At 33.1% G+C, this 11,400-nt stretch overlaps 1 non-coding gene across 1 annotated transcript; it reads right to left on the bottom strand.

The window, feature by feature from the left end:
- Nucleotides 1-610: 610 nt before the first annotated feature.
- LOC131828393 (U6 spliceosomal RNA) lies at nt 611-714 on the bottom strand. Its single transcript, XR_009352408.1, has one exon. It is a non-coding gene; the product is annotated as a U6 spliceosomal RNA (small nuclear RNA).
- Between the last annotated feature and the right edge of the window lie 10,686 nt (nt 715-11,400).

Raw genomic sequence — 11,400 nt, 5'->3', positions numbered from 1 at the left:
AAATAAAAGAAGATGGGATTGGGAGGGAGACAAACCATAAAAGACTGAATCTCACAAAACAGACTGAGGGTTGCTGGGGGGAGGTGTGTTGGGAGAGGATGGTGGGGGTATGGACATTGGGGAGGGCAGGTGCTATGGTGAGTGATGGTGAGTGCTGTGAAATGGGTAAACCTGGAGATTCACAGACCTGTGCCCCTAGGGATAAAAACACATTATGTGTTTATAAAAAATTTTTAAAAAATAGTTTTAAAAATCCATTAAAGAAAAAGCACATATTGCAAGCCCAGAGCTAATCTCATATTCAATCAAAAAAAATTGAAAAATTTCCCCTTAAAGATCAGAACAAAGACAAGTGTGTCCACTTTCACTACTCTCATTTGACATAGTACTGGATGTCCTAGCCAGAGAAACAAGGAACACAAAGAAATAAAAGACTCAAAAAAAAAAAAAAGGAAGAAGTAAAATTTTCTTTTTTTTAATAACATGAACTTACATGTAAAAGAATCCTAAAAAATTCACAAAAAATTTTGAATAAACAAATTTAGTAAAGCTGCCAAATACAAGATCAATATATAAAAGACAAGAATTTTGTTTTGTTTCGTTTTTTTTTTCCAATATGGAATGCTTCCCAGTTTTTCATGTCATCCTTGTTCAGTGATCAAGCTAATCTCTGCATCATTCCAATTTTAGTATATGTGCTGCCAAAGTAAGCACAAGACGAGCATTTTAACACTCTAATGATGAACTATCTGAAAAAATAAAGAGAACAATCTAATTCACAATAGCATCAAAACTAATGAAATACTTAGGATAAGATTTAACTAAGAAGATGAAAGATATGTACCCCATAAACTATGACATTGATAAAGAAATTGAAGGAGACATAAATGGAAAGATAGCTCATATTTATGAATGGTAAGAATTAACATTGTTAAAATGTCCATACTACCAAAAACCATCTGTAAATTCAATTCCTATCAAAAATCCAATGTTAGGGGTGCCTGGGTGGCTCAGTGGGTTAAGCCACTGCCTTCGGCTCAGGTCATGATCCCAGGGTCCTGGGATCGAGCCCTGCATCAGGCTCTCTGCTCAGCAGGAAGCTGCTACCTCTTCTCTCTCTGCCTGCCTCTCTGCCTGCTTGTCATCTCTCTCTGTCAAATAAATAAATAAAAAATCTTTTAATAAATCCAATATTATTTTTTTACAGAAGTAAGTAAAGAATCCTAGAATTTATATGAGACCATAAAAGACAAATAATTAAAGCAGTTCTGAGAAAGAATGAAGAAGTGAAATTACACTTCTTGATTTGAAACAATACTACAAAGCCCTCATGCTCAAAACAATAAAGTATACTGGTATAAAAACAGACCAATAAACAAGTAGAACAGATTTGAGAGTCCAGAAATAAATCCTTTCATACAGTCACCTAATATTTGACAGGGGCCAACATATATAATGGGTAAAGATAGTCTGTTCAATAAATGATATTTAAAACTGAATAGTCACATAAACCAGCATGAAACTGGAAGCTTATATCACTCATAAATCTTAACTTGAAATAGATCAAAGACTTAAATGTGATGCATGAAACTAAATTTCCTAAAGGAAAACATAGGAAAAATTCTCCTTGACATTGGTCTTGCCAATAGTTTTTGGATACCAGGCCAAAAACACAAGCAAAAGAAGCAAAAATAAATAAATGGTATTACATTAACTAAAGTTTCTGCATTGCCAAAAAAAAAAAAAAAAGAGAGAGAGAGAGAGAATGAAAACACAATCCACAGAATGGAAGAAAATACTTACAAATCTTATATCTGAAAAGAGGTTAATAATCAAGAGATACAAATAGAAAAAAATATATCATTAAAAAATAGCAAAAGGATCTCAATAGACTTTTTTTTTCAAAAAAGTTATATAAATGACCAACAGGAGCATTAAAAAGTGCTCAATGTAAAAACTCAGGGCAAATTCATTATGTTGTTGTTTACCTCTGAAAAACACAATATTACTACCTATTAGAATATATACTACCAAAAAATTAAAACTAACAAATTTTGGTAAATATTGGGGAAAATGGGGAACTTATGCACTGTGATAGGGATATAAATTTGTATGGAAAACAGTATGGAGACTATTCATATTATTAAAAGTAAAATTACCATATGATTCAGTAATCCCACTTCTAGGTATATATCTAAAGGAAACGAAGTCACTATTCGAAGACATATCTGCACTCTTATGTTCATTATAAAATTATTAACTCTAAGCAAGAGATGGAAATAACTTCAGTATCCATTAATGGATGAATGAATAAAATAAGTATGGTAAATATATACTATGGAATACTACTTAACCATGAAAAATTAAGAAATACTGCTTTTTACAACAGCATGGATGGATCTTGAAGGTATTATACTAAGTGAAATATTTCAAAGATTTTATATATATTTTTTAATTTATGTATTATGATATCCCTTACATACAGAATCTGAAGAAAAAGCAAACTAATGGAAACTTAGAGTTGAGTTGACAAGAGGTGAACCTGGGGTGGAATAAGGTGGTCAAAGGGCACAAACTTGCAACTATAATATGAAAAAGTTCTGGGGATCTAATGTACAGCATGATGATCATAGTTAATAATATATACATACTTTTTTATTGTGCTTCCCTTTATTAAACTTTACATATATCACATTCTTACAAGTTGAAAGTTTATAGCAATCTTGTATAAAAGAGGTCTGCTGCCACCATTTTTCTAAACATTTGTTCATTTTGTGTCTCTCTGTCACATGTTGGTAATTCTTGCAATATTTCAAGTTTTTTCATTATTATTGTATTTGTTATGGTGATCTGTGATCAGTAATTATGACCCACTGAAAACTCAGAACTAGTTTACTTAAGGTATATACATTGTTTTTCTTTAAAGACATAATGCTTTTGAACAGTACAGTATAGTGTTTATTTTTTATATGCACTGGGAAACATAATTTTTTATTTGCACTGGGAAACCAAAAAAAATAATAATGATTTGACTTAGTTGATTGAGATAATCACTTTATTGAGGCAGTCTGGAACAAAACCCACAAGACCTCTGAAGTTTATCTCTACTGTACTATATACATAAAAGTTGCTAAGAGAGTAGATCTTAAAATTCCTTACAATACATGCATAAAAAACAGAGGCAACTATATGAGATAGTAGATGTATTAACATTTTTATGTAGATTATATTGCAATACAGATGTATACCAATTTATCAAATGGTACAGAATTTACACAATGTTAAAAGTTTGCAGTGTTATAAGAAATCATTTCTTAAATTTACAAATTATAATATGTCAATTATTTTTCAATAAAGCTCGAAAAAACTTTTTGTAGAATTAATCTATTTTTCAAAAAAGGAATTAAGGAAGTAGAAACTGCAACTAACTCTGAAATAATAGAATATAAAATCCATTGTAGTTATATACACTGTGACAAACACTATTAGTTAGTTTACAATGAAGGAATACTTATGAAGCATGAAGGATGGTCTATAAATAAGGCTGAAAGAGCTCAGTTTTAAGGTTTAAATTTAAAATCTTCTTTTGAAATACTAAACTGACCACCCAGTTTTCCAAACATAAATGTCTTAACTGCATGAATTTATTTCATACAACTCTATAATCTAGTTTCATAAGAAAGCAGCATGAAAATTTTGAATAAGACAGACTTGCTTAAGTTTCTTTATGTTCAACAGTAAAGGATACTTCCCTAAAAATAAATAGAAGAAAAATCTGCATATTTATCATGATAATTATTATTCATAATGAGATTCATATTGAATTAGGGAATATATATCCTCAGAGGGGGTAAAGTAAAATGAAATTTATTTTGGTAAATGTGTCTATGAATAGTCAATACAATGCCTCAATATAAATGAATATTATCATTTTGAACAATTTAATTACTATTATTAGAATTATTATAAGTATAAAAATAGCTATCATTTTAGCATGGAATATGAGACTCTCATGCTCCATGCTTCATTACATCCACACAACAACTCTGCATAATAAGTATTATCATCACCATTTCATGGGTGAAAAAACTGAGGCTAACACATTTAGATAACTGGTTTATGATTACATGGCTGGTAAAGATGCATCACACTAATTTAGGCTTTATGATTTCAGAATTTTACTCTTTCCACTGCACATTCTAATTACTCTGTAAATACTTGGCTTGTTTTCATTTAGTTCTTTAATTTTATTCATGTGGCGATGGCTTAAAGCTCCATTTAAAGGAAGCTTAAAAAATTCATTTAGCCAAAAGCTCCCAAGAAATAAAAATGTCATGGATCTAATGTAGACATGGATATCATTAGTTAATGAGTAACTATATATTTTCCACTCTAGTGAGATAACAATCAGAGTCTTTTTCTAAGTTTTAGTCTCTGAGTGTTCAAAAGGACTTTGTTAAAATAGAAATATTTAGACAAAGGTGATCAAAAGTCTGGATCAGGTCACCTTAAGATAAATATTAGGAAACTGAGGAAACAAATGGAGATTTGAACACTGAGCTATGATATAATGAATGGTTTAAAGTATTTAGTAGAGAATAGAAAAGCCCTTTGAAGCCTGGTCTTAGCCTAGCATTGCAGCTTCTGGCATATCTGTCTATCTATCATTTACCTATCTATCTATCTAGATATAAATTTGAAAACTTTTTTAACTTAAAGATTTTGAGAAATAGAACATAATTAGCACCATAGAAGATCTGTTTATGATAACAACCTAGCCCCTCCTCCCAGTTTGTTAATATTCTCTCTTATTTAATGTAACATTGTGCAAATATACCACTACTGATCTGCCGTTATGAATGAAATAACTATAATCATCTGTTTGCATATCCTGATGAAAATATTCCTTTAGTTCCATGTTGTATTTCTAGGAATGGACCAATTTTTTTTTTAAATTTTTAAGTTTTCTAAATATTGTCCAACTTTCCTCATATGTTTTTATTATGTGCACTGTCATTCCTTCACATTCTTGCAAGACATTTTCACTGTTGCCCAATATGGTAAGTGTGTAATAGTATGCCATTCTAGGTTTTAATTTATTTTTAATTTAATTTAATTTAATTCCAGATTCATAATAAAGATAAACAGTTTTTATATATGAGTGGCCATTTGGATTACCCTTTCTGTACAGTACATGCTCAAATCTTTTGATATCTTAACATTGTGTTATACTGACTTCTTTAATAGTAGATTTTCTGAATGAACTTTTAGCTGTGTAGGTCTTCTCTATTTTATTTTGAACTTGTTTTCATTTCAAAATCTTTATATTTATTTTCATAATCTGCTTTTATTTTGCTTTGTCTATTATCTATCTATCTATCTATCATCTATCTATCTATTTATTTATTTGCAAGCAAGAGAAAGCGAGCTAGTGAGAGCGCAGGGATGGATAGAAAAAGAAGGGAAAAGAATCTTAAGCAGGCTCCAGGCTCAGCACAGAGCCCAACTCTGGGCTCTATTTCACAACCCTGACATCATGACCTGAGCCAAAATGAAAGAAATAAAATAAAATTAAGGTGTTAAAAAAAAAGGACAAAGAATTGGAGGTTTAATTAAGTGAGCCACCCAGGCACCCCTGTGGTATCTTAAATTGGCTGTCATATCTTTAAATTCTAGAGTATCCATTTGGTTCATTTATAAAACCTTTCTCAATATCATTTTTAGTTTCAATTTTGTGTTCAATTTGCTTCCCCTCTCATTTATTTGAGCAGAGTAATCAAGCCATTTTACAATCTTTATTGATCATTTTAACATCATACTTAATCCCATTTTGTCTTTCAAATCTTGTTAATGGTTTTTCTTTGTGTGCTTTGTTCCATTTTGCTATGTTCAAGACATTATATTTGAAACTCTTATTGAGTAGGGATAATTAAGAGCTATCATAATGGTATGGTCCTCCTTGGCAGGATTTTCTCTTATATCTGAGACTCTACAAGACAATCATACTCCAAATTCAGTGATTGACTTTCTCAGTTTACACAGAAGGCAAGGTAGGCTATAGTCTTATTTCTGCTTCTCCTTGTGCTTTGGGGATCTCAACTTAAATTTGGGTTGTACCAAAGTCCTCAAATTTGATTGCTGCTGGATTTTGAATTTTGTTTCTCTAGTATCAAGAGTCTATTAAAAACACAGCTCAGTGTGTTTTAGCAGTTTCAAATGCTCTCATAGCTAAAATGGCTTCAGGGCATATATCTCTGGGCTCTCATTGTATTTCCTATTTTGGCCCAGTAATCCCTCCCTTATTTTTATAATCATTCTGATATTTTTAACTTTAAAAGCTATTTTGTCTGGATTTTTAGTTGTCTTAAGAAAGAGTTTTTAGATCACCATTACTAGAAGCAACAACAAATATACATGAAAATATCTGCAGTAGTTTATCACATCTTTATGGCTTTGAACTTCCATAAGCCGAGGCATCCTTCTCTAATCACTTAGGCAAACTCCAATTTACCCTTTAAAACAACACAAGAATTGCTTCATTTAAGAACATGTTCAGGGATGACTCTTCCCCACTGTTCTTACCAACATTCCCACACACTCTTTGCTACCCACACTTGTTTATGAACTTTCATTAAGTATATCAGCGTCATTAGGTATATAGAATTTTGCTCTATTGTATTTTTGTCCTTTAGAGCTTTAATTAAATATTAATTCCATAGAAAGTCTGTCCCTTTTCTTTCAAACCTGGGTTAGTTATTTCTTCTCATTCTTTGTCAGAAGTTACTTTATTAGAGAAACTTACAGCTGTATTGTGACTTTGGAGCCTTTACAGTTTTTTGACTGGAAAAATCACCCATCCCTGAGATTTTTACGCAGCTTCCTAGCTGATATTATTCAGAAATCTGTTCAAAACAGACTTTTTCAGGGAGGCCCTTTCGGACCACTCAGTTACAAAACCTCTTCTCAATCACTGCTCTTTTTAAAATGTGCTTATTTAGTTCAAATATGCATCACTATTAAAGAAAAACCAGTACGATTTTTTTTCTTTTTAAAGTTGGCTTACCTATTATCTATCTCTCCCATTAAAATGATTCCTCTGGGCTGGGGTTTTGTTGTGCACATCTTAGGCCAGGCACTCAATAAATTGTCTCTGAATGATTGAATTGTTTGACTCCCTTGCTAGATTCTCAACTTCATGAGGCCAAGGATTGTTCTATTCAGTCCTTCTTTACCCTCAATGTCTGTTATATTGCAGTCACTTACGTGACTAATGGGAAAAATCACAGAAAGAAAGAGTTAAAACTACAGAAAAACCCCGTAGGTTCAATAACACAAAGCTTTCTAAAATTATTTAGCCCAGGAATTGAATACTGGCTGCACTTTTGATTTTTTTTAAATGGTATTGAATTTAATTTAAATGGAAATACTTGAATGGTAGAATAATAAAAAAAATTTATAAAAGCAACTTGCTCCTTAAAGTAAGAATTATATAGGGCATCTCTTCTAGAAGCAAAATTTTCAAATGTCAAACATCTAAAAGCATAGAGGAGAAGTAAGATTGTGAATTGTACTTCAATGCTCTTTTCTTTATATTCAGCAAACAGCTTCATTCACACCTTTCCAATTTTTTCAACTCTTTTAACAAAGCCTTCAGAGGAGTTACTGCTGATGACAACCATCACAGCCTAACAGGAGAAATTTTATAAAGAAAAATAATAGCATGTTTTTCCCAAATTGTTAAGGATATGGTGAAGCTCTGTCGGATTCAAAGGAGGAATGTGCAATTCCATGCTATATATAATAATAACTTATTTTAATAGTGGCTTTGCAATTTTTCAGATATATCCATTTACTGAAACCACTATCAATTAAACAGAAACAAACAAATTAACAGGGGTTCGAGACAGGAATTATCTAATCTAAAAATAGCACATGTTCACAGAATACACAACACATATCCCAAGTACTACTATAGGTTTCAAGTAATAGTCAAAACAATAGTAAACATGATTCAGACCCTACCAGTCAAATCATAAATGGGACCTTAACTGTAAATCCTTATCTTTAGATCAAAGCGGGTAACTGGGTGCTGAGGATACATTATAGAATTAATATGTCGTAGAACTCCTCTGAAATGAGTCATTTATTCCATCACTTTTCCTTCACAGCTGCTGACCCATGTTTTGGTTCCTGGAAATAGCTGCTACCCTGTTGTACTTCTTAAAAGCACATATATTGATAACTTTACTCATTCCTCCATTCCTCTGTGACTGTCACTGTGTTAAAATGTGGAGTCAGCTGACTCACTTGTGGTGGTAATAAAGTAGATGAGTTTGCAAAGTATTTTGTTATTTCTAAAAATGCAAAAACCAAATTACATTGAAATCATAAGGGGTGTTTCAGGGAGAGCTGTAGGATGTGGTTTGTTGTGTAATCCACAGAGATTAGCTCCAACACATATTTAAACTCTCCTCTAGGAGCAACCTTAGTGGTAAAGCAAGAAGATAAACAGATGTATACACACTCTGGCACAAAATTATCACTTATGTTTGGCTTCCTAGTCTCCTCGTGTTCCTTATTTATCTTAACTTCTCTCTGAAATCAGGAAACACAAAATCTCAATCAGTTGACATTTTTCTACTGAATTACCCAATAGTCTGATCATACCCCTAAGACTTTTTTAAATTAGTTCACTCATAATCCCAAATCTGCTTTGCTTCCTCATCTGAGTACACTGTAATTTGATTTCAAAATGAGGACAGTTGTCAGTAATGCCACATTCATTAATCTATTTTACAATTCCATGTACTTAGAACTATGAAAATATGTTAATAACATCCATTCCAATAAGCCACCCTAAATTTATTATCATGAAACAAGACCTCAAGAAAGAGAATTCAAAATCATCCATGTATTTGCAACTTATTGCAATAAAGCCTTTATCAATAGACTTCCCTGTGCACATGGTGGTCAAATTGCTGGTAAAAACCAGCCAGATCTATTACAAGCTTTCTCATGGCTTCTAGGTAACCCAAGTGAGCCTTTATTGATACTGGGAAGAGATAAAGCAGGGAAGGGATAAACAGTGATGTAAGAATTGGCTAGACAAAAGTAATGACTCTCATTACAAAGTGAGTATTTTAAAGCAAAAGAGCCTGTTGGGAATATTGTTTTATAAAATAGTGGCTTTTTTTTTAACTTTTTAAAATTCAATTAGTTAGCATATAGTGTACCATTAGTTTCAAATGTAGATTTCAGTTATTCATCCATAGCATATAATAGCTAATGCTCAGTACTTACTGTTATAGCTTCTTGAAAGCAGAGTTTTAACCCACTGAGCCACCCAGGTGCCCTTGAAAGCAGAATTTTAGATCATATTTTCTGATTACTGTAGTACAACACTTTCCTGCTAGCAATCTTCAAAACATACTGTTTGTTAGAGGAATTTCTTTAATAATAAATAAATAGGAATTTATTTAAATTTATAAATACATAAAGTAAATAGGAATTTATTTAAATTTATTTAAATATTGCACACTGTTTCATTGTTCATAAATAAGGTGATGATATTTTAGCCATTAGTTGGTAGCACTGATATATCACTTTCTTTTTACTTCTTAGTGCATTCTCTTTACAAAAAATAGATATATATTTTATAAGAATCTGAATCTGTGGCAAACATTTAAAAAACCCTATACAGTAAAGTTTATCATTTTAAGTAATCAATTATCTTCCTCAATTGTGATAGTATATCCTTCTATCTAGGCCAGATATTGTATGAGGGAATTGAAGAGACATACTTTTCTAAATTTCACTTTTCTCATCTGCAAAATGCTAATCATGATCCTACAATAAAATACACTTATAATTTTTTGATGAAAATTTATTTATTTATTTTAAGATTTTATTTATTTATCAGAGGGAGTGGGCGAGAGAGCAAGCACAGGCAGACAGAATGGCAGGCAGAGGCAGAGGCAGAAGCAGGCTCCTGGCCGAGCAAGGAGCCCGATGCGGGACTCGTTCCCAGGACGCTGGGATCATGACCTGAGCCAAAGGCAGCTGCTTAACCAACTGAGCCACCCAGGTATCCCTTTTGATAAAAATTTAATCTGTATAAACAATATATTTGCTGTAATGCGTGGTTCATGGAAAACATCTTATTTAATTATAAGCAACAACAGTATTAGAAATTAAGTAAATGTATCTATAATATTTAAAATTTTAACACATAATTCCAGTGCATTGCCTTATATTCTCAAATCCCTTTACCACTTTCACTGACAGAGTCAAATGTACTTTTTCTACTAGTAGCCAGCTCTTTGTCTTTTGTCAGAAAGATGCCCTTGTGAATTATTTATAATAGAGATATTAGCAATAATAATAATAATAATAATAAATAGCAATGAAAATGTTAAAAAAAAGTTTTCTTAACTAATTAGGGTTCTTAGACATCAATTAGAGGAACCACCTCTGGCAAGCAAATTAATCTGCAAGACATTACCAGAATTAACAAGTCAGTCAGATAAAGGGTCCGTAGACTGAAAGGTGAAGCAAAAGGACTAGGTTTGGAAAATAGGTAAGGACAATGAAAAAAATGATCAAATTTTTGGGCAAAATAAATTCTTAGGTGTCCTTTTAATGGAGTCCTTGGCATTATGTAGCAGAATCTCTGGAGATTATCTCAATCCATTGGGGTCACCCCGTTTATTAGCTTGCTATTGACAAAGATATTTACAAACTGTAGAGCAAGAGGTTATAATGTAGAAAACTGATGGTAATGCACAAGATTCTTGTTAACAATAATGCAAGTTAGTTGATCAGAAGGTGTGGGACTCTCTGACTCTGAGTCCCCTGGTGTCACCTTTTGATTTTAGTAACCAAAGGTCCAGAGGCATTGGGGAATCCTGATATGACCGGCCAGGGAGGGGACGTGTCTGGCGGGCGAGCTCTCTTCTCCCTACATCCTCTCGGCTTCAGTACAGCAGAAGAACATGTCGCTTCCTTTAGGATGTGCCTAGAAATGAGCTGGGCAGGGGGGTTTTCTCTGTAATGGGGTGCCTGGATATGTTGGTTCCAATTCCGTTGGGCTCTGTCGTCAGGGAAGTGAGGTCACCACTGCCTGGGGGCTCCTTACCGAACTTCCTGCTGTACCAGAACTCCCTGAGCCGGCGGTCCCCAAGCTGCTCAGGCTCACAATCCACTCAGGCAGTGCCCATCCAGTGACCCCCATACAGCCTCCCCCAGCCCCTGGGAGGCCTGGGTGCGGCTGTTGTCCACGCTGGAGGCAACAGAGCTGGATTTATACTAGGTCAGTGTTAGGGTTAGGGTTAAGAAAGATTTATGGTCTGGGTTAGGGTTAGATGTCCTTGGGTACAGGGTTAGCGTAAGGCTTAGGGTAGG

The sequence above is a fragment of the Mustela lutreola genome, chromosome 3 (genome assembly GCF_030435805.1).
Source record: "Mustela lutreola isolate mMusLut2 chromosome 3, mMusLut2.pri, whole genome shotgun sequence".
NCBI lineage: Eukaryota > Metazoa > Chordata > Mammalia > Carnivora > Mustelidae > Mustela > Mustela lutreola.
Note: the sequence above shows the minus strand (reverse complement) of the source record. Positions and strands in the feature narration are given on the sequence as shown.